Genomic DNA, 26,502 nt, shown 5'->3' with positions numbered 1-26,502 from the left:
ATCTACTCCTGTACATTTGAAATTGGTAAGTTGTGATGTTTTGGATAAAACAGAGACCAACTTAGGCCAATTGTGTAAAGTGTTAGTCTTGATAAAGAATCCGCACTATCTCTTGAATATTTGACAAGGGAGTCTTATATGTCAAGTGGACAGTGGGGGTCTTAAAGCTCTTGAAAGTTTCAAGACTTAATCAAGAATAAAACCTAAAGTCCTTCACTAGCACACGACTTGAGGTTTATAACCTATCGTGTTGAAATTTTTGTGCCTATTCAAGTTGGCTTTGCATAGGAGTTCTGAGAGTTCTCAATTGGTTGCACAACTACTTGGAAGCAATGGCAGACACGTGAGGTGCCAAATGGCAAGAATTTAAGATTGCACAAGTTTAATCAATATGAGTTTAGATTTGTCACTAACCTTGTCTTGTGATTATGGTTTTGACAAATTCACATGGATAAGAACACATACACTATTAAATCTAAGTGTCATAAGGTTTCTCTCCGATTCATGAAAATGATGGTGAGGAAACACTTTCACTAAGTAGATTTTAGCTAGATAGCAATTGTGATATTTGCATTCTCAAAGTCGTTAGCGGAGCGTGTGTGGTTTACCGGCACACTAACATGGACTTGTGAGAAGTGGCAAAGGTCTAAACAATTGAGACTATGATTACGACATCCCTTTTCATAGTTCTAAAATTGTTTAGACACACATGTGAGCTATCTAAGAGAGGTGTATGATTTTGATAAAGTTTTATCAAAACAATCTAGTATCAGAAATCTGAACTTTGGTAAGAAAGTCAGCTGATTTCTGAGTACATGTCAAAGCTAGTGGGAGCATAAGTGTTATGCTAATAATCATCATGTTAGTGGGAGCATGATAATTATGACAAAGGTTGCAAGTTAGCAATGTTAATTATAGAAAACAAAAGTTTCAATTTGTGAGGTTGGGGGGGTTGAAAAAGTTGTTTTGCTATAATTAAGGGAGAGGAAATTATACTTCATTTCAATTCTAAAAGCTTAGATTGAGTTTTTAATCGTATTTAATCAAGGATATATATATATATATATATATATGAATTTCATGTTGGAATGGCTCAACATAAGGAAATTCTATATATGGGTCCATTATTTGCGTTCTAAAATTCGATTATGATTACGGCATCCCTTTTCATAATCTGAATTTTGAGAACTTGGCAAATTGAAATGGAAATATTATAGCAAAAGACTAGTTTAGTCTTTATGTGAGACATCATGAATCGTGTCCGATATGCTTCGATATAGGATCGATTACATGTGCTATATTCATCCTTTCTAAAATTTTCCAAATGCCTGGGGCATTATGAAGGGAAAAGGTCTAGAATTGGATACGACTAAAATGATTAAGCAATTGTCGAGGACAATCTAAGGTTTACCAAAGATTGGTTGCTCAAGGATAGTTGGAAGTATAATGTTAATTCTGGAAGGACCATATTGAGGATCAATGCATATAAGTTTAGAATCTAACAGATTTCAGTAAATGGCATGAATTTGGAATTCTTGCATTTGTAGTAAGGATTTGGGACTGTGAAAAGAGGATCATTGGTGTGATGTTCAATTGATCTATTTTACAAAGTAAAGATCATAGACAAACATAGTATGCATACTTGGTGTATGGCATGACTAGTGTTTAGAAAACATAGTGTACATGCTTGGAGCATGGGACAACTATTGTTTTAAATTCAAGTATAAAGTTGATAAAACCGAAACAATGAATAATGAGTAATCAGTATGGTGATAAATAAAAGTGTTTATTTATATTCATAGGGTTTGATACCATATTTGATTCATTTATTCTTGTGTTTCACTTTGCATGTTTTGACTTCCAGAATAACTAAGTCGCTCTTCCTGAATGATTAAGTTATTCAAACCATCCACAGTCGGTCATATGTTGGAAGTAGATATGAATCAAGACTGTCATGGGTTGGTTTGTAGAGGTCCAAGTTGGTGGACAAAGTGGTGCTACAACACTCATGAGTGCTCATAAGTTCTGAGTATTGGATTCAACCCGCGCTCATTTGAATCAATTCATGGATTTTATCACGAGTGATCATGAGACGATAATATCTTATATTCTTCAAACCTAGAGATATGAGTTGTTACTATGAGTTGGTTATACATTGATTGCACGAAAACGCATTGGTAACTCGATGTTATAAAACGTGCCTTTGTGTATGATTCAACAAGTAGTAGAACAAGCCATATGAGTCGAAGTTTATCCATTCCTTTTACCTTCGGGATAAAAGCGATATCTGTGGGCCCCTCGATGATTTAAAGATGATACATGTGAGTGCTTGGCCAAGCCAGGACTGATTTGATTTGTTCAATCAGTCAGTCATCATGAATCGGAAATCGGGAAACAACAAATGGACAGAGAGAATGATTGATAATCCATGTCTCAGTCCATATGATATCTAGAATGGAGGAATATATGATCCCTTATCTAATGGACAAGTCATTGATAAAGGTCAGAGTTCATCGACAAGGTCAGAGTTCGACATAAGCTTTTGAGAGCTACGATTGCTGATCGGTTCCTGAAGTCATACACAATAATAGTTTTAGACTTATCCAAGTGGGAGACTGTTGGATTAATGTCTAAGTCCATAACTATAATTGGTAAGACTTGACCCGACCCGGCATGGTCCATTTGGGTTGCATGGCATCATGCATTTGGATAGACTATAATGAGAGAAATAAAACTTAAGGTTGGTTAATATATTATAAGTTCTAATATATTAATAAGGTTATTTAATTAGTATTGATCAAGAATTAATTTGGAATTAATTAAGTGATCAAAAGGAGACTAATTAAATATATGGGTTGATTGTGTAAATCATTCATTCTTATATATGTGGGCTTGTGATCCAAGATTCCTTATGTTGGACTAAGTCCATGGGGTGACCCATGGATACTCCATGGAGGTTAAAATCCATGGAGCATAAGGAATGGGTAAAGTTATAAGTTACATGGTGTAACCCTAATAGCCACCATATAAAAGAATCCCATGGCTCAAGAAATCGTGCACTAATGTGTGAGTGTGAGGGCTAGACGATTTCAAGGAGTGTTCAAGTTTCTCTCACGTTATTCCAAGTGTATTTGGTGTTGTGTGAACCATTTGAGGTGTCACACTTGGGGAACTAGGCACTCAATCTTCATGAAGACATTCTACATCAAAGAGGTATGTATTCTATCTTGTTATATTTATTATTTTGTATGCTAGATTAGGATAATACCTTGGATGTTCATAATTGTATGTATAATAGAGAAAACATAGATCCAAGGTATTTAGGGTTGCATGTACACTTAGGAGTGTTAGAATGCTCATAACCCAACAAAAGCATCAAAAGGTCCGAACAATGGGTGATTTGACAGGAACTTGATCATCAACTTGATCGGACCATTGTAAGAAGAATGCTCGTCGAACACTGCCCTAAAATTGCTTGAAGCAATCTCCAGATGCAGATGCCTTGGAATGTTTCTTTGAGATGCTCGATTTCACCATTTTGAAAAAGGATTTGAAGAACTTGCAGAAAAACAGAGTGCAAGAAGATGAAGGAGATGAAGTTCGTCTTGAGAGTTTTCAGAAAGCGTATAGCTTTCTTGGGGAAGAGAAAGAAAGTTTTATAGTGGCAGATTAAAAAAAAAAACTTTATTGATTTTACCCTTGGTAGAATCGGATAAAAAAATACGTTTGGGTTTTTATTTGGATTAGGAGAAATAATCCTAGCCACAGATAATTTAATTAAAAGATTTTCTTTATTTTTTTTGAATTTTCCAAAAGCGGTTGCATTTAATGAAATGTCAGCCCCTATAGCCTCACGTCTGACGAACGTGTGGTGAGGGATTAATCCGTTGTACAAAGGAGGAAGATGTAACGGATTTGACGTTTTGATTATGGAAAATTGTTCTCTTTGTCATCATACCTAAAATAGGTCTGACACAAAGTTTTATTTGAAAAGTAGAACTGAGACGGTGATATGTTGCATAAAGAACGTTTTTTTTTGCTTTATATTATTTTTTTAAAAAGTTTTTCTTATTTAATGAAGGATCATTAAATAGCACAAAACGTCTCAAGGAATTTACAAAGTAGTTGAGAAATTCATCAATGTGATTGCGGATTGAGACTTCATTGCGGATGGATCTTTTATCGTTGCGGATGGGTGGTTAGATAACTGCAGTAGAAGAACTAAGTAGAGCACTTGAACAAAAATTAGTAACAACAAACAATAAGGACCATTGAAAGATAGATATGATATATAGTTGTGGTACATGTGAGATACCGCGGTACATAGAGTGTACTGCGGTACATTGAACATACCAAAACTATCTATCATAAGTAAATTCAATTAGGACCGCAATAGAGACCAAGGATGGTCTGTGGTACCTATTAATTCAAAATGAATTGTGGGTCCGGATTCATCATTCCTAACATTTGTAAGAAACTGTTGAGTTTGGTAGAGTCAAGTGCTTTTGTGAATACATCAACAATTTCTTCATGAGTATGGACAAAAATCAGTTCAATGTTACCTTTCAGGATGAGGTCTTTGATGAAGTGATATCGTAGTTCAATATGCTTTGTCTTAGAGTGATGAATAGGATTGTGGGAGATCGCTATAGCACTCTTAGAGTCACGGTAAATTGGTATCCGCAACATTCTGTATCTGTAGCCCATAAGTTGTGTTTTCATCCACAAGACTTGTGAACAACAGCTGGCTGCGGCTACATATTCAGCTTCTGCGGTAGACAATGATACACAACTTTGTTTTCTTGATGACCAGCTGACGAGTCTTCCACCCAGAAATTGACATCCACCACAGGTGCTTTTTTCATCTAGTCTGCATCTGGCATGATCCGCATCAGTGAATGCTTGTAGGCTGAAGTCATTTCCTGCGAGATACCATAAACCAAGAGTCTTGCTGCCCTTTAAGTATCTTAGAATTTGCTTGGCTGCGGTCATGTGTGACATTTTTGGATCAGCCTGGTACCTTGCGTATAAACCTGTTGCAAAGACAATGTTTGGTCGGCTTGCGGTGAGGTACATCAATGAGCCAATTATACCTCTATAAGTCTTGTGATCCACTGATTCGCCGGAAGGATCAGCAGATATCTTATATCCGGAGGCCATGGGGACCTTAGCCGAAGAACAGTTGTCCATTGAGTATTTATTTAGTAGTTCAGTGGTGTATTTCTCCTTATGGATGAATATCCCTTGAGGGACTTGTTTCACTTGAAGTCCTAGAAAGAAGTTAATCTCTCTATTCATGCTCATTTGGAACTTGTTGGTCATGAGCTAGCAAATTCATCCACCATTCCCTGATCAGTTGATCCGAAGATGGTATCATCCACATATATTTTTACAAGCATGAGGTGATTACCGTTTGCCTTTCTAAATAAAGTGGGATCATTCACTCCTCTTTTTTATCCGGATGAGACAAGAAATTCAGAGAGAGTCTCATACCACACTCTTGGGGCTTGCTTTAGACCGTAGACTGCTTTTTCAAGCTTGTAATAGTAGTCTGGGAATTCAAGACTTTCAAAGCCCGGAGGTTGCTGAAGATAAACCTCCGCTTTTAATTCACCGTTGAGAAAAGCACTTTTCACATCCATTTGATGTACTTTGATGTTCTTGTGAGCTGCGTATGCTAAGAAGATTCGGATGGCTTCCATTCGTGCCACCAGAGCGTACGTTTCATCATAGTCAATGCCTTCAAGTTGACTATATCCCTTGGAAACTAGCCTTGCCTTATTTCTGACTACCGCACCGGATTCATCTAACTTGTTCTTATACACCCATCTAGTACCAACAATAGTGTGACCTTGCAGCTTCGGAACGAGTTGCCATACTTTGTTTCTTTTGAATTCTTCTAGTTCTTCTTGCATTGCGGATATCCAGTTTGGTTCTAGTAATGCTTTTTTGATCGTTCGAGGCTCGACCGTGGACATAAATGTTGCGTAGTGACAGTGATCAGATAAATCCTTGGAAGATCGAGTCTGGATACCTCTGGATGGGTTGTCGATGATTTGTCCTGGTGTATGGTCCTTCGTCCATACGTGTAGACGGGGTTGCAGATGATCAGCAGCTGCGGTAGATGGAATGTCTTCATTATCAGAAGAATCTGCGGTTGGAGAGGGCAGTTCCCCCTGGACTTGAGAACAGCCTGCAGAATTATCTTGGACTGTTGGAGCGAGATTAAAATTTTCTTGAGCAATTGGAAGAGTTTCCCCCTGGATTGCTGATGGAAGTTCCTCTCGAGCTTGAGAAGGTTCCTCCTGGATTATTGGAATTGAGAGAATTCTTGGGTCAGATCTGGTGTCGATATTCTCCATGTTTTCATCATCCGAGTCCGAAGAAACGTTTAATGGTTGAACTCCTCTGCGGAGAGGGACTAGAGGTGCTTCTTCTAGTACTGGAACCTCGATGGTTGTCATATGATCCAGAGTTGAGTTTTCCCCCTCAACCGGTGAGGTGGAAGTATTCAGTGATACATCATCGGATAACGTAGGACTAGATACTTCAGCATGTTGTATTTGGGCTTCAGGAGATACAAGAACCTCAGATAGTTTAGCAGTCTCTATTGGGTCGAAGAGATCATCATAGTTCACTTCAACTATGTTTAATGGACCCGGAGAGTCAGGAAATCACATTCTAGGATTGCTTTGGTTTCGGTGGATGGAGCAGTGTTGCGGATGTAATAATCATCAAATTTTACATCAAAGTTTTCGACTATTAGCCTCGTACGTCTTATGAGTAGCATGTAGGCTACCTTGTTGGCTGAGTAACCAAGGAAGATGCCTTCATTAGATTTTGGTGCAAACTTGTTGAGATGATCCTTATTGTTGATCACAAAACATCTGCACCCAAATATATGGAAAAATCGGACATTAGGCTTTCTATTGTTAAGGAGCTCATATGATGTTTTGCTGAGACGTTTGCACACAATGCTTCGGTTCTGCACAAAGCATATTGTGGCCACTGCTTCCGCCCAGAAGTAGAGAGGAAGATTGGCAAAATTGAGCGTAGATCTGGCTGGTTCTACCAGAGTGCAGTTCCTTCGCTCTACTACTCCATTCTGCTGAGGTGTGTATGGAGCCGAGAAATTGTGACTAATGCCCTTGGAAACCAAGAAACTATTTAGATGATGATTTGTGAACTCGGTTCCATTGTCGTTGCGGATGCGACGCACTGGTAGTTTGATTTGAAGTTCTATCTCCTTGATAAAATTGATGAGTGCCTGCGGTGTTTCTGACTTGAGTCTAAGAAAGAATACCCAAGTGAAACATGTGAAGTCATCTACTATAACCAGTATGTAATTCTTGTGGTGAATACTGGCTACGGTGGATGGACCGCAGAGATCAATATGGAGAAGTTCCAGTGGTTTTGAGATTGAGGAGTCGATCACCATAGGATGACTTGCTTTGGCCTGTTTGCCACACTCACATGCAGGGCAGAGAGTGTCATTGTGATACTTAAGAATAGGGAGACCTCTGACAAGTTCCCCTGTGACCAGGTTGTTGATATACCAGAAGTTGAGATGAGCAAGCTTGCGGTGCCAGAGCCAGCTAACTTCGGATACAGCTTTTGATAGGAAACATAGTTACGGTTTGCCTATGATCAGAGAGACATCCAGAGGGTACATAGTACCTTTAGATCTGGATTTGATTAGGAAAGTGCTCCTATCGCTTGTCATTATGTAGCAGAATTGGTCATCAAATTCAACCCGATGGCCTGCCTTACATATTTGGCCAACACTAATGAGATTGTGTTTAAGACCTAACACATAGGCGACCTTTTGGATTATAGCATTCGCATTTTTGCCGAATGTGACGTTACCCCCATTGCAAACTGGCCTGAAATCCCGAAGGTACTCCAACCTTCCGGTCATGTGCAAGGAGCAGGCACTGTCGATTAACCATTCTTCTTCATGGTCCTCCTTGCACAAAGCCTAAGAATTACACGGTTAATTTAGGCATCCAAACTAGTTTGGAGCCTGGGGTTGTAACACCTGGTTCTTGGTACGTATTCTTTTATCAAATCTTTAAATGTTTAGCATTTTAGGTCTTGGACTCGACGAGTTGAAGGACCAACTCGCCGAGTAGAAACGGGATGGGACGCGGGGTTTAAGTGATGTACTCGACGAGTCGGGTCCCCGGATTCGGCGAGTAGACCCTGTTTGGACAAAAACCCTAATCCAGGGGTGTGCACCCTATTTAAACACCTTAACTCGGCCTCCTTCGTCCCATTTACTCCCAGAAGACCCCCATAGCAAACCCTAGCTGTAATTGAAGAGTTTTAAGGCATTTAGAGTGATCTTGGTGATTTTGTGGTTCAAGGAAGAAGGAAAAGCTTGAAGGATCAAGAGGAGGCTAGAGGGATTCAGTTGTGAGCATCATTTACAGTCTTCAGAAGGTATAAAGTCTATACCTTGCTCTTTCATTTGTTAGATCCCTCTTTGGGAAGATTTAGGGCTTTTATGAGCCATTTTGGTAGCCAACCATGTTTGCAAACGTGGTTGGGGGTTTGAGCTTCTGAATGACACCATTTAAAGAGTCACTAGGCAGATTTAGGTTGCTTTTGCACCCATGAAAGGTTCCATGTGCCATATGAGCTTGTTTTATGTCCTTTTGAGCTCAAAGTCCCATGCAAGCACGTAAAGGTTGTAACTTTACGTGTTAGATCGATTGTAGAAGCTTGGATCTATCTTTTGATCAAAGGATGTACATCAGAAAGCAAAGATTTAGGGTATGGACGTGACCAACTCGGCGAGTCCACTATTGAACTCGGCGAGTCTAAGGGTTTTGCCATTTCTGTTGAGGGTCAAAAGAACCCAGTTGAGTGTGGAAAGGTTTTAAAGGGGTCCCAGGGAGTGACCCAACGTTCTGGACTAAGCCATTGTGCTGGAAGTTCATGGGACTCGGCGAGTGCATGAACGGACTCGGCGAGTCCAAGGCAATCTCCTTAGAACTCGGCGAGTTGTTCATCAACTCGAATAGTTGAGGACAGATCTGGTTCATGAGATAAAGGCCAACTCGACGAGTTGTTCATCAACTCGGCGAGTCGGATGAGTTTTCATGGGGCGTTCAAATGAGAGAAGAACTCGTCGAGTTGACGGCCCAACTCGACGAGTAGGGTCACGGATGAGGACGAGTAGAGAGTGAGGGACTCGGCGAGTTGACGGCCCAACTCGACGAGTCGGGTCAACTGGAAGTTGACTTTGACTTTGACTTTGAATTGACTTGGTTGGGGGTAAATGGTCATTTTACCCTAAGTATAGAGATCAATTTCTAACTGAGTGTTTATGGGGTTTGTAGCCGGAGGATTTCCGGAGCAGCATCGGACGGAGGTTTCCCACACAGATTATCAGCAGCCACTTGTACGAGGTGAGTTACCTTCCAGTAGGGGTGGGTCTACGGCCACAATGCCGGCCCACCAATGAGGAGTATTTAGAAGATGATTGTCTTTATGATATTCATCTTGGTATGGTTATGTGTTTGGTTATGAGTTATATCTGTATGATATGTTACGTGCATGGTAGGGATAGTTTCCCTGATAGTGGTCCTTAGGACCGAGGGGTAGGTCAGTACCCGGATATGCCTGAATGTATGCTTATATCTTGTATTGTATGTTAGTGGTAGGGGGTGGAATAGTCCCCAGTTACCGGTTGAAAGATACCGATGAATGGTTACCGGTTGAAAGATACCGAAGAATGGTTACCGGTTGAAAGATACCGATGAATGGTTACCGGTTGAAAGATACCGATGATATAGTATGGTTTGTGGTATGATGGGGGAACTCACTAAGCTTTGTGCTTACGGTTTCAGTTTTGGTTTCAGGTACCTCTTCGTCTAAGGGGAAGGAGCCGGCGGCGTAGCATGGCATCACACACACATGATTTTCTGCATGGTGTTCTCTGGGATTGTACTCTGATATGACATTTGTTTATGTTGTGGGTTTTAAACATGATACTTGGTTTTTGAGATGACGTGTTTATACAATATTTTCTAATAAATGTTTTATGAATTAATTAATCAAAAATGAAATTTTTGGGCTTGAATTTTGGGATGTTACAGGGGTAAAGGCTAAGTTTCTGAATGATGCATAAACCGAGGTTGCAGGGACAGGTTTTATGTCGACTTCTAACCCAAGTCTGGGTGTTTGTGAATTTTTGGAGTGTTGCGAGATTTAGAAAAGCTACAAGGTTTTTTATAAGAATCATATTTGACATGTGGTGGGTCCTTTTGACAAGTACAGTGACATACAAAAGTTTTGTCCTTTACCCTGACATTTTGTTTGGTCGGCGGTCTAAATGACGAGGTAGACTTATGACTGGTCCGAGAGTGGGGAGATCTGACATTGGTGATGTTGGATTTTGAAAAGGTTTGTTTCGAAGATGATTTAGCATGTGTAGATCTTTTGGACCTTTTTGTTGGGTTTGGTAAAATATCCTTCCACTTGCTAAAATTTTGATGTGATTTCAAAAGTGTTGGAGTGGGTAAGATACCCTTCCATTTCGGATCATCAGAGGAATAGATTTGAAAACCATTGTTACGAAAAGACTTTACTTGTTTTCGGGTTGTGTCAGATGAATTTGGAGTGGATTTGGAAACAGTACATTCCTTTTTCTTTGTTTTCTTGACTGCAGAATTTTTGGGCAAATAATTTGAGAAAACAAAATTTTGTGGACTCCTAGACTTTTTGCCACACGATCGAATTTCTTCTTTGAAAGCCTTTTTTGCTTTGGTTATAGGAGAACCGCAGTCAGTGACATTCAGTTGCGGTTTCCTTGAAACATTAGGTATTTTTGAAAAACGAGGACTTGATTCATCCGAACGGGAGAGTTCAGGATTCAGGGAACATTGACCAACTTCAAAGTTTTCGATTGGTAATTCATGATGAATTGGTAGGATGGTCACGATACTTTTGACTTTGGTCTATGGTTCGGAGCTTTGAACAACGGCAAAATAAGTCTGAGTGGGTATATTGATGGGACAATTGATGGAATGTAGATGGACAGACTGCGGTTCATGACTACAGTAAGGGATATTGCGGTCTGAAGGAAGTGAAGGGAAGTCCATTGACAATTCGGGACCTTCCAGAACAATTTCCTCATCAGCAATTGATGAAGTCTGAGAACAAGGAAGAGTTCTGCTATCTATAGGACTAGAAAATTCAGGGAGAATTTCTTCGATAACACAATTGTTACTCAGATCGTGAAGTCTACCAAAGTGATTTTGATATCTTCAGGAAATGTTTTGTTATTGACCGGAAACAAAAATTCACGGTCCAGATGGACGTTGGGACGGTCCTTTTTAAATCGGGGTGATGAGTCCGTTGCGGTAGAATACCCATTGGACCAACCCCAATTGTAAGTATTGTCAGTAGTCCCATTGTTAACAAGATTCTCGATGGCTTCACTTTCATTAAACAGTTCTTCTATTAAAAGATTTAAATGTACAATTTCACTCTGAGCTAAATCTCTCTGGTTCAAAGCTATTTCTAACTGCGTTTCACTCAACATTCTTGTATCTTTCTCTAATATTAAGTCCTTTTCTAACATAGCCATTTTAAGACTTTTGTTTTCCAAACATCCTCTTACGTGAAACATCTCCTGGGACGCAATGTTCTTCTCATCTAAAGCTTTGTTATAGTCTGTAAGGACGGCAGCACATGTGTCATTAAGGTTGTCTATGAAGGGCTGACAATCATGCATGTTATAATTTAGAGTTTGAATCATAAGTTTTACCTGTTTGACAATGCTGAGTGTCCCATCTTTCGCCATGTAGCAATAATTCCTTTAAATCTTTGTAGAGCCATCCTCATCAGCAGTCGCTATCATACGGATCTTTCTCTTTCCTTTGATGTTGCTGATGTCCTCATCTTCATCCCCGGAGGACCAAACTTAATGGTCTCTTTTCACTTGAGCAACATACGCTCTTGCTTTTTCTTTTTTCTCCATTTCTTGAGCCATTCTGAGATAGAATGCTTTATCTTTTACTACATCTTCCTTGCAGTCTTTGGCAAAATGATTCTCTTTGTTGCACTTGTGACATATCACAATATCACTTTTATCTTCTGAGGGAGTACCGGAGTCAGTGGTTTGGATGGACTACAGTGCCTCCTTCGGTTGAGTATTTTGAGACTGTGGTGGTGGGTAAGGTTTTTTAGTGAAACAAGAGTGATTGTTTTGAGAGTTAAGATTGTGGTTAAAAGGTGGCCTGTTATACTGATGATTCTTTCGGAATGAAGGTGGTAATCGGTTGAATTGTTGACTGACAAGAGCAATTGCATTCTGAAATTCTTCTTCGTCGTCATACTCTGAGTCTACTTCATATGACTGCGGAGGGTTGTCATATGTGGTGGGGTATGATTGAGAGTGAGGAGATTGTGCTATGAGAGCAAGTGGACCACCGAAGTCTGCACAGTCTTTGAGTACCGTAGACTCTTGAGCTTGCAGTTCACCGTAGAGCTTATAAAGAGACAGAGAATGAATTTTTCTATCCCCTTAAACAATCATTTTGGCAGTCATCCAGTGTCTTCCTAAGCCATTTAGAAACTAAAGATTTGTTTCATGGTTGCTTCGGACCGTGCCAGCATTGGATAGCTTTGTGACTATCAGATTGAATCTCTTAAAGGAATCTTCCAAACTTTCACCCGCATGAGCTTTAAAGTTATTAAACTCATTGAGTGTAGTAGTAAGCTTTTTGTCTTGAGCTTGTTCAGTTCCTTCATACAGATTTTTAAGAACATCCCAGATCTCCTTTGCGGATTTGCAATTTATGATTATGTCGAAGTTGTCAGGCGCAACTCCACACGAGATCTCATAAAAGGCAATAGCGTCATTTTCAATTTTGTCAAGATTGTCTTAGGTGGGACGATTCATCGCTGATTGACCTCCTCCTAGTCTGGCTGTGGCTCCATCGGTTTCTACCGGAGTTAGAACAGGAACATGAGGCCTGTGCCATATTTCCTTGTTTTGAAAAGTTTTTTTTGTTTTTTTTTTTAAAGAAATGAGCTTCAGTGGTATAGAAGGCTTTTTGAAACACAGAGTTTTGCTTCAATAGGCAACCACTATGGCTCTGATACCAATTGTTGAGAGAAAAACTTGAGACACACTTGAACAAACGTTAGAACAAGTATAGTTGCGGAATAGTTTATCTCAAAGGATCTAAAAGCTCAACAATAATAATAAGTTAGAGTTAGATAATTAGAGAGTTAGTTGCAGAAATGTAAGGAAATATAAATGACAGCAGGTATTATATCAAGTATACATATAAGTTGATTCTTAACAAGGAATGCATTCAGACCAAGTTTGTAGGTTAGATCGAACTTAGTGATTAAATCAAGAATGACTTGCCCCGGAGGGAGATAATAATTAGTTTCAGGGCAGGTTGCTGGGGTTTCAGGGAAGAAACCCAAGGGATTCGACGCTAGGTCGAAGGGCCAGGACCGCTATGGGAAATGCGGTAGGTCACACGAGGGAGTTTTCCGAACTGGTTCGGGATCAGGCTGCTATAAGTGCGGCAAGACCGGGCATTTTGGCAGGGATTGTACTGCCCCTGATCCCACTGTTCAGACATCAGACCTGATTTGCTTTCACTGCAATCAGAGGGGCCACAAAAAGGCCAACTGCCCCAGGTTGATAGCAGCAGTAGTGGCGCCAGCGGTGGCACCAACTCCAGTGACAGCACGGGTTGTTGATGGCCGTAAGTTCAAGTCAGAGGCTCCAGTGGTGCATAGCCAAGCGTTTCAGTTGACAGCCGAGGAGGCACGCGCCGCACCCGACGTGGTGACGGGTATGATTTCATCTCTCTAATCTTTTATTATATGTCGCTTTTGATATTGATATGCTATATTATGTGCTCTGTTAGCATTGTTCCATGTGAACGGTATTCCGGTTCAGGTGTTGTTTAATTCGGGTGCTACCTGATCATTTGTCTCTCATGCGCTTAGCAAGAGGTTCCCTGAGTCTTCGGGCATGTTGGATTGCCCTCTAGAGGTCGAGATTGCGGATGACCGATCAGTGCAAGCATCAGAGATGTTTAGGGATTGTGTTTTGAGGTTGTTCGAGGAGCGCTACTTGGTAGACTTGGTTCCCATACCATTACGGGGGAACAAGGTTATTATAGGCATGGATTGTTTGAGCCCCAATGGGGCAGTGATCGACTGAGCACAGCAGTTGGTACGGATCAGGACCCCAAGTGGGGGAGAGCTGGTAATTCAGGGCGAGAGGTCACAGCGTGGACCGGCTTTATGTTCAGCAGCTAGGGCTAGGCGCTACCTCCAGCAGGGTTGCGCAGGGTATGTCGCCTACGTTATGGATACCCGGGAGGAGGTTCAGGCGATGATGAGTGATGTGCTAATGGTACGAGAGTACACGGATGTATTCCCAGAGGAGCTACCTGGGATACCACCGGACACGCAAGTATAGTTCAGGATCGACCTGGTCCCTGGTGCGGCTCCAATAGCCAAGGCACCGTATCTGTTGGCTCCTCTTGAGATCCAAGATTTGTCTACACAGCTGTAGGACCTGTTAATGGATTCATCAGACCGAGCAGTTCACCTTGGGCAACCCCAATTCTATTTATGAAGAATAAGGAAGGGTCACATCGGATGTGTATAGATTACACGGAGTTGAATAAGGTAAAGGTGAAGAACCGATACACACTCCCGAGGATTGATGATCTCTTTGACCAGCTTCAGGGAGCATCTTGGTTCTCCAACATTGATTTGCGTTCAGGATATCATCAGATGAAGGTCAGAGAGGAGGATGAGCAGAAGACTACCTTTCAGACACGATATCGTCATTATGAGTTTGTGGTGATGCCTTTCGGGCTCACCAATGCTCCAGTCGCATTCATGGATCTCATGAACCGTGTATGCAGGCTGATGCTAGATCGATCTATGATAGTTTTCATTGATGACATCTTGGTCTATTCCAAGATTCGGGAGCAGCATGAGGAGCACTTGCGGGAGGTGTTGGATACCCTGAGGAGGGAAAGCTTGTATGCCAAGTTCTCCAAGTGTGAGTTTTGGTTGCGCCAGGTGTAGTTTCTTGGGCACCTTGTCAACCGAAACAGGATTTTGGTCGACCCAGCCAAAGTGGAGGTCATGATAAGGTGGGAGGTCCCGAGATCTCCATCTGAGATTCGGAGCTTCCTGAGACTGGCAGGTTATTCTCGGAGATTCATTCAGGACTTCTCCAAGATAGTCGTGCTGTTGACCCGGTTGACAAGGAAAGTTGTGGTCTTTCGTTGGGGGCCTGAGCAGCAGGTCGCATTCGAGATATTAAGACAGAGGCTGTGCGAGGCGCCAATCTTAGCCCTGCCAGAGGGTGTGGAGGATTTTGTTGTGTATTGCGATGTGTCCATCTCGGGTTTGGGCGTGGTACTAATGTAGAGGGGGCATGTTATCGCCTACGCTTGGAGGCGGCTGAAGCCTCATGAGGCGAACTATCCGATACATGATTTGGAGTTGGAGGCAGTTGTTTTCGCCCTCAATATTTGGCGTCATTACCTCTATGGGGTCTGTTATACCATTTACACAGACAATAAGAGTTTGAGGTATCTAATGGATCAGGCGAATCTGAATACAAATCAACGTGGTTGGCTAGATGTGGTGAAGGATTACGATTGTGAGATCCTCTACCACCCGGGGAAGGCCAATGTCGTGGCCGATGCGCTTAGCCACAAGGCAGCGCCAATCAGAGACATCTGCATGAGGATGATCGTGGTGACTCCGTTGTTGGAGCGGATTCGAGAGGCCCATCAGGAGGCTATGAAGGAGAAACATCGTAAGAGTGAGCGTATTGTGGGCTAGGTTTCCTCCTTCGATTATGACAGCCATGGATTGTTGACCCTACACCGTAGGGTGTGGGTCCCATATTATGGAGGTGTGTGCCAGGTAGTGATGGAGGAGTCATACAAATCCAGGTTTTCTATTCATCCCGGGGCGACGAAGATGTACAAGGATCTTCATCTTGATTATTGGTGGCCTTGCATGAAGTGGGATGTAGCTTGATTTGTTGAGAGATGCCTGACCTGCAGGAAGGTCAAGGCCAAGCACCAGAGGCCTCACTGCAAGACCCAGCCGTTGGATATCCCGTTGTGGAAATGGGAGGATATCACTATGGATTTCATCACAAAGCTTCCCAGGACCACGCGGGGAGTGGATTCGATTTGTGTCATTGTGGATCGATTAACCATAATGACATGATGTGACTAGATCACTATTAAGTTCCTATTTAGAGATTCTTATTACATGATGTGACTAGATCACATTTTGATGTTTTAAGAATCAAAGTCAAGAGGAAGCTTAAAGGAAGAATTTTGAGCTGTTACTTAAAGAGTTGTGATAGATTGCTTAGGAATACATAACAACATAGTTTTTCACATGCATTTGCATGTTAAGGATAAGTTTTTCCACAAAGTTCTAAAATAAAAGAAAAGTTTTTTATTTTTAAAATATCCTTACAATGGCATTTGTGAGAAATTGTTGTTTATATGTTTCCATTGATAGCAATATTGGAAAATGGATTTGATTCTTTCGACTGTGGTAGTGTCATAATTTACCAAATAAGGAAAGATCCTCATCACCCAAGTTTCAGTTGGGTAGAAACTTGGAATCATGCAAGTTGTATGATGAATGAGAATTTTCATCTTTGGAAAATTAAGACTAATTCCTTGTTTACATGTATATGTGAGTCAAGTGAAGGACTAAGGGATGGAGTACACATTCTTATGCACTGGTCAAGTCCACCACAAAGATCGATAAGACTATTCGTCATGATTTACTAAGGTTTAGTAAATATGGTTATACTTACAAGTTTAAGTATAATTCTGAAACATTGCAAAAGTTTCAATGTATGGCAGAACGAATGAGAAGAATCAAATAAGGCAGAAAGATAAAAGTTTCTCAATCTAAAAAGATGGGAGAATACTTTAGTATCATGTTTTGTGATCATCTTAATGATTAAGAAACCATGTCACAATTGGTCCTCTAAGGACATCTTAGTGCATTCCTATGGCTAACGATAGGAATCATGAATTGTTGAAATGGTTAAATCAAGAAGATGAGTCATACTTCATTCCTAAACAAGTCTTAGAGTCATACTCCAAGATTGTAACTTGAGTGACACATCTTAAAGAAGGTTTATTAACACTAGTCAAATGTAAGAGTAAAAGGTGTCCTACTCTTGTACATTTGAAATTGGTAAGTTGTGATGTTTTGGATAAAACAAAGACCAACTAAGGTCAATTGTGTGAAGTGTTTGTCTTGATAAGAATCCGCACTATCCCTTGAATATTTGTTTGTCAAGGAATGGTTTTTGGCAAGAGAGTCTTATATGTCAAGAGGACAGTGGGAGTCTAAAAGATCCTGAAAGAGTTTCAAAATCTAATCAAGAATAAAAACCTGTAGTTTATCACTAGCACACGACTTGAGGTTTATAACCTATCGTGTTGACATATTCCTATTTGTGTGTCCATTCCAGTTAAAGTTGGTTTTGCATTGGTTGCATAACAACCTGGAAGATATGGTAGGCCCTTGTGCTGCCAAGTGGCAAGAAATTAAGATTACACAAGTTCGGTCCATATGAGCTTGGATTTGTCACTAACCTTGTCTTGTGATTATGGTTGGCAAATTCACATGGATAGGAATACATACACCATAAATTCTAAGTTTCATAAGGTTTCTCTCTGATTCATGAAAATGATGGTGAGGAAATGCTTTCACTAAGTAGATTTTAAGTAGATAGCAATTGTGATATTTGCATTCTCAAAGTCGTTAGTGGAGCGCATGTTGTTAACCGGCACACTAACATAGACTTGTGAGAAATGGCAAAGGTCTAAACAATTGAGACTATGATTACGACATCCATTTTCATAGTTCTGAAATTGTTTAGACACACATGTGTACTATCTAAGGAAAGGTGTATGATTTTGATAAAGTTTTATGAAAGCATCTTGTATCAGAAGTCTGAACTTTGGTAAGAAAGTCAATAAAGTATTGATTTCTAGAAGTCCAACTGATTTCTGGATACATGTCAAAGCTAGTGGGAGCATAAGTGTTATGCTAATAATTATCATGTAAGTGGGAGCATGATTATTATGTTAAGTGTTAATTAGAGAAAACAAAAGTTTCAATTGGGAAAAGTTGTTTTACTATAATTAAGGGAGAGGAAATTATACTTCATTTCAATTCTAAAAGCTTAGATTGAGATTTTGATCATCTTTATTCAAGGATATATATATGAATTTTATGTTGGAATGGTTCAACACAAGGAAATTCTATATATATTGCGTTCTCAAAATTCGATTATAATTACGCCATCCCTCTTCATAGTCAAATTTTGAAAACATGGCAAATAAAAAATATTGTAGCAAAAGAGTGGTCTATGATCACGTCTTTATGTGAGGCATCATGAATCATATCCCATATGCTTAGGATATAGGACTGATTACGTGTGCTATAATATTTATCCTTTCTAAATTTTCCAAATGCTCAGGGCATTAAGAAGGGAAAATTCTAGAATTGGATATGACTAAAATGATTAAGCAATTGTCGAGGGCAATCTAAGGTTTACCAAAGATTGGTTACTCATGGATAGTTGGAAGTATATTGTTAATTTTGGTAGGACCATATTAACATATTCTGAAAAGAGGCAACTCTTGTTCAAAAGTGATAGTTGAAATGGGAATCTGGAAAGGTTTCCATAGGTGGAAGTTGTTCTTCAAATCTGTGTAAGATTAGAAAGCTTAATGCAAGAAGGATGTTCAAAGTAATGTACTTTGAATTTGAGACTTCGTTTCCATGGAATTGCTCTCCATTGGAATACTCTGTAATGTCTGTTGGCAACTCTTTGTAACTTTGTGCATACTCATTACGAGAGGATCAATGCATATAAGTTTAGAATCTAACAGATTTCGGTAAGTGGCAGGAATTTGGAATTCTTACATTTACAATAAGGATTTGGGATTATGAAATGAGCATCATTGGAATCATGTTCAATTGGTCTATTTCACACAAGAAGGATCATAGAAAAACATAGTGTGCATGCTTGGAGCATGGCATGACTATTGTTTTGATTTAAGTATAAAGTTGATTATTTGAAACATTATACAATGAATAATGAGTAATCAATATGGTGTTTAAATAAAAGGAGTTTTATTTACTCTCAAAGGTGCTTGGGACCATAGAGTGATTAGGATTATTCTTGTGTTTCACTTTGCATGTTTTGACTTCCAGAATAGCTAGGTTATTCTTCCCGAATGACTAAGTTATTCAAACCATCCACAGTTGATAATACGTTGGAAGTAGGTATTAAGGCAAGACTGTCATGAATTGGGTTTGTAGATGTCTAAGGTATTGGACATAGCAAGAGTTGCAGCAACATTCATGAGTGCTCATAAGTTATGAGTATTGGATTAACCCACACCCATTTGACTCACTTCATGGATTTTATCACGATTGATCATGAGATCATAATATCTTATATTCTTCAAACCTAGAGATATGACTTGTTGCCTATGAGTTGGTTATACATTGATTGCCCGAAAACGCATTTGGTAACTCGGTGTTGTAAAACGTGCCTTTGTGTATGATTCAACAAGTAGTAGAACAATCATATGAGTCGAAGTTTATCCATTCCTTTTACCCTTGTAGGGATAAAAGCGATATCTGTGGGGCCCTCGACGATTTAGTGATGACAAACATAAGTGCTGGGCCGAGCCTGGACTGATTTGATTTGTTCAATTAGTCAGTCATCAAAATCGGAAATTGGGAAACAACTAATGGACAGAGAGAATGATTATAATCCATGTCTCAGTCCACATGATATCTAGAATGGAGGAATATATGATCCCTTATCTAGTGGACGCGTCATTGATTTGTTCAGAGTTCGACATCGGCTTTAAGAACTACGATTGCTAGTCGGGTTTTGGAGTCATACGCAACAATAGTTTTAGACTTATCCAAGTGGGTGACTGTTGGATTAGGTGTCTAAGCCCATAACTATTATTGGTATGTATTTGACCCGAGAGTAGCATGGTCCATTTGGGTTGCATATCATCAAGACAATTTGTTAGGATGGACTTTTGAGAGAAGAGGTTATATATGATTTATTAATATATTATAAGTTCTAATATATTAATATGAAATAATATGTTTTAATTAGTATTGATCAAGAATTAATTTGGAATTAATTTAGTGATCAAAAGAGACTAATTAAAACTATGGGGACTAATTATGGTAATTAGTTATATTTATATGTGTTGGGCTTATGATCCATGTTGGACCAAGTTTATGTATGGATACATAAAGAGTTGGGCCAAATGAACCATGGATCATAAAACCCATGGATATGGGTTTGGGTTATACCCATGACTCTTAGAATTCAACACATATAAATACATATGTTATGACCTAAAAACCGCAACCCACTAGTGTGTGTGCATGTTATTGGAGTTCATGAAGGTTTTAGAGTGCATGGAGATTCTCTCTCAAGTCCTACCTTTGTCCTTGATGTGTTGTGACTTCATTTGAGGCTTCCACACTATTGGGGCTAGGTTCTTAAGGCCAAATACATCAAGACTTCCAGCCATACAAAAGGTATGTTACACTATCTAGTATTTTATGTAGTTTGTATGACAATTGCATGCTAGCTATAGGTTTAATACCTTGGAAACCATTTGCATGTATAATTAGTGAAAACATAGATCCAAAGTATTTAGGGTTGTATGTGCACGACAGGATGTTGTATTAAACCAAAAACCCAACAGTGGTATCAGAGCCAAGGCTTGTATTCATGTTATACTTGCTGAAATGGCTGAAAAATCGAAAATTTTGCCTGTCTGGGCACTGGAATCGCCGAGTCCACTGATGGACTCGCCGAGTCCATGAAGAAATTCATCCAACTCGTTGATTTGGTTCATGCACTGGACGAGTTGGACCCCCTGACAGCATATTTTCGACTTTTAAGGCTGGAATTGGACTAGAAACATTACCCTAAGCTGTTTTTGTCTTGTAAAACTGTTTTTGATGTGGTAATGTTCATGCTAAACCAATTTCAAAGATAATTGTCAATAGATTCATGTTTTGTATTAGTTTAATGGTTAGGCTAATTTCATGAAAATTGTTTGACTTGAATTATCTTGTTCTTATGAGTTAGTTTAGATTAATAGAAAAGTTATGTGATAATTTGTTTTCAATCCATATTAATCTTAAAGTTGCTCATGAAATGTGTTTTTGTAACTTGTCCTCAAGTTATATGAAAAGTCACATTTATGATTCTTTAAAACTCATAAGATTTCCATAAGTTAGGAAAAATGAAGAGTCTTATTTTCTTGAATGATTTTAAAGTCTTCCATAACTTGTCTTCAAGTTATGGAACTTGAAGAGTTTATCCATTAAACTACTTTAAACTCATAGGTTATGAAAATGAAGAGTCTTTTTCCTTAAATGTTTTTTTTAAGTCTTCCATAACTTGTCCTCAAGTTATGGAACTTGAAGAGTTTTCATTAAAACTACTTTAAATTCATAAGTTATGGAATTGAAATTTTTTTTGAATTGTTCAAAACTTTCCATCAAGTTTTGGAATTTGTAAAGTTTCCCCCCATGAATACTTTAGTTCCAAGTTAAACCCTTAGAATTTTAATAGTTTAAAATTCAACCCTTATACTAGTATAATATTATAGGTTTAATATTTATATATATGTATAAGAGTAAAAGTCAGTCTTACCGTTAGTAGGCCTCATGCACGAAGCCGGTCTATAAGGGGGGGTATAAGGTTACTGCCTATAAAATGGCAGTTTAATGGGTGTCCACTCTCACCCACCGCTTCCTTGACTGGTGGAGGGTCGTTAGCCGAACGGGTTTGAAAGGACTATAATTCTCCCTTCATTAAAAGTATTAATGATAAATACTAAGTAACTAAACACTTATAAATTCCCAATCTTTGTTACTTTGGAAACAATATTGCATGTATAATTAGAAAAAGAATAGATCCAAAGCATTTAGGGTTGTATGTGCACCATAGGATGTTGTAGTATGCAATACCCAACAGGAATTATGCGAGGGATTGCCGCCAGTCCGCCCCGGTTCAAAGTATGACGATTTGCTATCATTGTGATCAGGATAGCCATGTGAAGGTAAACTGTATGTTGCTCACTGCCTAGCTGGCGTAGGCTCCCGCGACAACTACATTGAGGATCACTGATGGGAGTCAGGGCAGGGCGGAGCCCCCGAGGGCTCAAGGTCGCGCTTTCCAACTCACTGTCGAGGAGGCCAGGACAGCACCATATGTTGAGATTGGTATTTTTCTATCCCTTATCTTATTGATTATCTTTTTTTTATGCCCATATGTTTGTACCTCTGTTTGGTACGTTCCTAGTGAACTCCTTGCCTGCTTTAATGTTGTTTGAATCGGGTGCGAGTCGGTCTTTTGTTTTTCGGTCCTACAGTAGGGAGTTTGTTTTGCCCATGGGGGAGTTGGAGTGTCCGTTGCGAGTTTCTATCACCAATGGACACGGGGTTTCTGCTTCTTCGGTTTATCACGGTTGCGTTCTATAGATCTTCCGGGTATCCTTTCCGATCGATTTGATTCTGATTCCCATGGGGGTGTCTGTGTGATCGTGGGTATGGACTGGCTGAGCTATTTCGGTGCCATGATTGACTGCGAGGGCCAGGTTGGGTTCATGGTTTTGTTCGGCAGCTAGGGCTCGACAATATATTCAACACGGGTCTGCAGGTTATTTGGCTTATGTGGTGGATACGCGGGTTGGGGATCAGGTGTCAGTTGCTAATGTTCAAGTTGTTAGGGAGTTCGCTGATGTATTCCGGGACGAGTTAGCCGATGTGCCTCCTAAGAGGCACGTCGAGTTCAAGATCGACCTTGTGCCAGGTGCGACCCCTATTGCCAAGGCGCCGTAAATATTGGCACCGCCTGAGATGTAGGAGTTGTCATCTCAGCTGTAGGAGCTGTTAGGCAAGCAGTTCATATGTGTGACAACCCGAAAGATATTCCGTTAACGTAACCCGTTCCGTTAATAAAAATTTCATTTTTATTTTGGGTTTTCCGTTAAATTTCAAATTAAATAATTCATTTGGAATTATTACTATTATTTCCTATGTGTTGAAACGAAATATTTATTTGAGTGAAAACACTCTAAATAATCTTTTGAGAATTTCTAGACTACGACTAATACGGGTAATGGTTATTTACCCGGGTAGAATATTAAGCTCCGTTTAATGCCCGTATTGGGTGTATTCCCACCGGGTCACTAACTCTAGTCACACAAAAGGGTGGAGTGACCACCATTTGAGCTTTTCCCACACTTGAACTTTCTCTCTCTACTCTCTCTCTAAAATCGGATTTCTCTCAAGGATCTTCACTTTCAAGCTCCAATTTGGTAAGTGATCCTTCCTAACTAGTTGTTTATCCTAACATGCATGCAAATCCATGTCTTAAACTCCCAAATGCATCAAAAACTCGTGTTTACGGTTTGGGGTAGTCTCCCAAAACCGTAAACTCCTTCAATGGGGGTTTGAAGCCCCAAGACCCTTCCAAACATCTTCTAATGCTTAGATCCTTACATGCATGGAGTTAGAACCACAAGATCATGAGTTTTTGGGCATGAACATGAGTTTACGGTCCTTGAATGTTCAAGAACCGTAAACACCCTTTAATGGGGTTTTGATGCTCCTTAACCCTTCCGATGCATGTCTAATGGCCTTGAAACTTGTTTGAATGATCTTAGAACCCTAAAACATGTCCAAAGAAGTGTAAACATGAGTTTACGGTTTGGGAACGTCTCCCAAAACCGTAAACACCTTCCAAAGGTGTTTTAATGCTCCAAACACTTTGCATGGCTTGCATTTGAGTCTAGAACTTGCATGAATGGCCTACAAACCACCAAAACACTTGGAAAATGGACAAACATGGACAAGAGTGGGTTTACGGCCGTAAACCCATGAGTTTACGACCGTAAACTCCCCAAGGGTGGTCCAAGGACCGTAAACCCTTGAGTTTACGACCATAAACTCCCCAAGGGTGGTCCAAGGACCGTAAACCCTATTTCCAAGGCCATTTCATGTCCCGATCACTTTCTAAGCCATAGAATCAACCTTAGAACCTTCCCGTGTGCAAGATGAGACCTTGGATCACTAAAACCACCACACCCATGAGTTTACGGCCGTAAACTCATGGGGGATATGGTCTTTGGACCGTAAACTCCCTAAGGGTTTACACTTGAAGAGTAAACACCTTATCTAGGCCCTACACTCCTTAGATACAACCCGTATCATTCCTAACACTTGAATTGAAGTGTTTTCGTGCCTCGGAGTGTATTATCCTACTATCTTGGTAAAATCAAAGTCTAATTAGATACAATTATGTATCTCTTCATGTTACATAGGAACCTCACGCGTGTTCAAGCCCTAAACTGATACATAGCATCTAAATCGGCACATTCTCGTCAGGTGAGTTCATACCCCTACACCATTTTCCGTGTTTTTTTCATGTTTTCAGGGGGGGAATACAAGCAAAAGTACAAGGAAACTTGTACTCAAAACTATTATTTCGTACAACACAATCTACATGATCAATACGTTTTAAACATTGAAATCCGTATTAACCAACCGTCTAACTCGTGGAGTTAGTTTTCAAAACCAATTGTGAAACTCATTATAAAAATGTTACATTTTTACATTTCACAAGGATTTCATGTCATTTCATAAACCGGGATTTTCTATACTATTACTTGTAAAATTCATTATTCTTATGATTGGAGACACGTCCTCGGTAACACTCCACACGGATTACGAGAGTGGAGGACTACTCCCGTAACCAGAATCTCTTGGAGGGAGAGCGTGACTTGAGTGTATAGATCTATACGGGACTGACTACCCCGCACCCTGCTGCTAGCTACAGTTGGATCGTCAGGTCCATGGGTGACAAAAGTCATAAAACGACGATGGACTTCTTATTGCCATGTCTAGTCTATCGTATGCTTATGGAACTCGCAACTTAGATAATGGAGATTTACTGATAAAGTAATAACGAACCTAGTGAACAATCCACCTAGTAATAACTGTCTTTGATTACTACCAGTTCACTACTTACTTATTAGTTTTGTGTACGTATCAAAACTAATATGCTTACTACGGGATACTAGTCATTCAGTATGTTTCACTCAAACGATACAAGTATGGTAGGTACTTGTACACATTATTTCAGAATCGATAACCAACGAATGTTTTACATAAGAAAACATAGGGTTTTCTTAGGATAACGTAACTTTTCATAAACAAGGATGTATGGTACATCTAACGAGAAATCAAATCATATTTTCATAAGGAAATTTGCAGGATTTTCTTGATTCAAATTGTGTAACAAAAGGGATAACCAAACTACTTTTATAAGAAAATACGGGATTTTCTTGGATATCAACTGTTCATGAAACTAAAGGAAACGAACATTTTTCATAAGAAAACAAACCGCTTATGAACTCACCAGCTTTATGCTGATATTTTAAAACTGCTTGTATTCTCAGGGCATCCATAGACAGGTACTCCTGCTAACCTTTTGAAGAAGACGGAGCATATAGAAGACTCGTCTTTACTTTTGTTCTAACCTATGTATCTAAGAAAACTTGTAGTACTTTATTTTCAAACAAATGTAAAACTTTCTTATGTAATGTAATGGTTGTGTTTACTATGCTTGCTATGTACATTGGTTGTGATACTCTACATGACGTCACCCCGCCCCGGAACGTTTCCGCCATCGGTTTCGGGGTGTGACAATATGTACGAGTAGATATCCGTGGGGAGCGCCGATTCTTTTTGTCAAAAATAAGGATGGTTCGCACCGGATGTGTATCGATTATAGGGAGTTGAACAAGTTAACAGTGAAAAACTGTTATCCCCTTCTGCGGATTGATGATTTCTTTGATCAGTTGCAGGGAGCATCTTGGTTCTGCAAGATTGAACTGAGGTCTGGGTACCATCAGGTCAGGTGAGGGAGGAGGACGTGGAGAAGATCACGTTACAGACTTGTTATGGGCATTAAAGTTCGTGGTGATGCCATTCGGGCTCACCTATGCACCTGTGATATTTATGGATTTAATGAATCTAGTATGTAGGCCGATGCTAGGTCGCATAGTTATCGTGTTCATTGATGATATCTGGATGTATTCCATGATAAGAGAGCAGCATGAGGAGCATTTTCGCGAGCTTCTGGGGGTTTTTAGGCGAGAACGACATTATGTTAAGTTCTCATAGTGCGAATTTTGGTTGCAAGAGGTTCAGTTCCTTAGACACCTCATTAACCAAGATGGGATTTTGGTCGATCCGGCCAAAATCGAGGCAGTGATGCAGTGGGAGCTTCCGAAGTGTCCCTTAGATATCAGGAGTTTTCCGGGTTTGGTAGGGTACTACCGGAGATTTATTCATGATTTCTACAAGATTACAGTACCCCTC

This window comes from Lactuca virosa, chromosome 3 (genome assembly GCF_052849685.1).
Source record: "Lactuca virosa cultivar CGN04683 chromosome 3, Lactuca_virosa_CGN04683_v6, whole genome shotgun sequence".
NCBI classification, from domain to species: domain Eukaryota; kingdom Viridiplantae; phylum Streptophyta; class Magnoliopsida; order Asterales; family Asteraceae; genus Lactuca; species Lactuca virosa.
The sequence above is the reverse complement of the archived record's forward strand: the minus strand, read 5'-3'. Positions refer to the sequence as shown.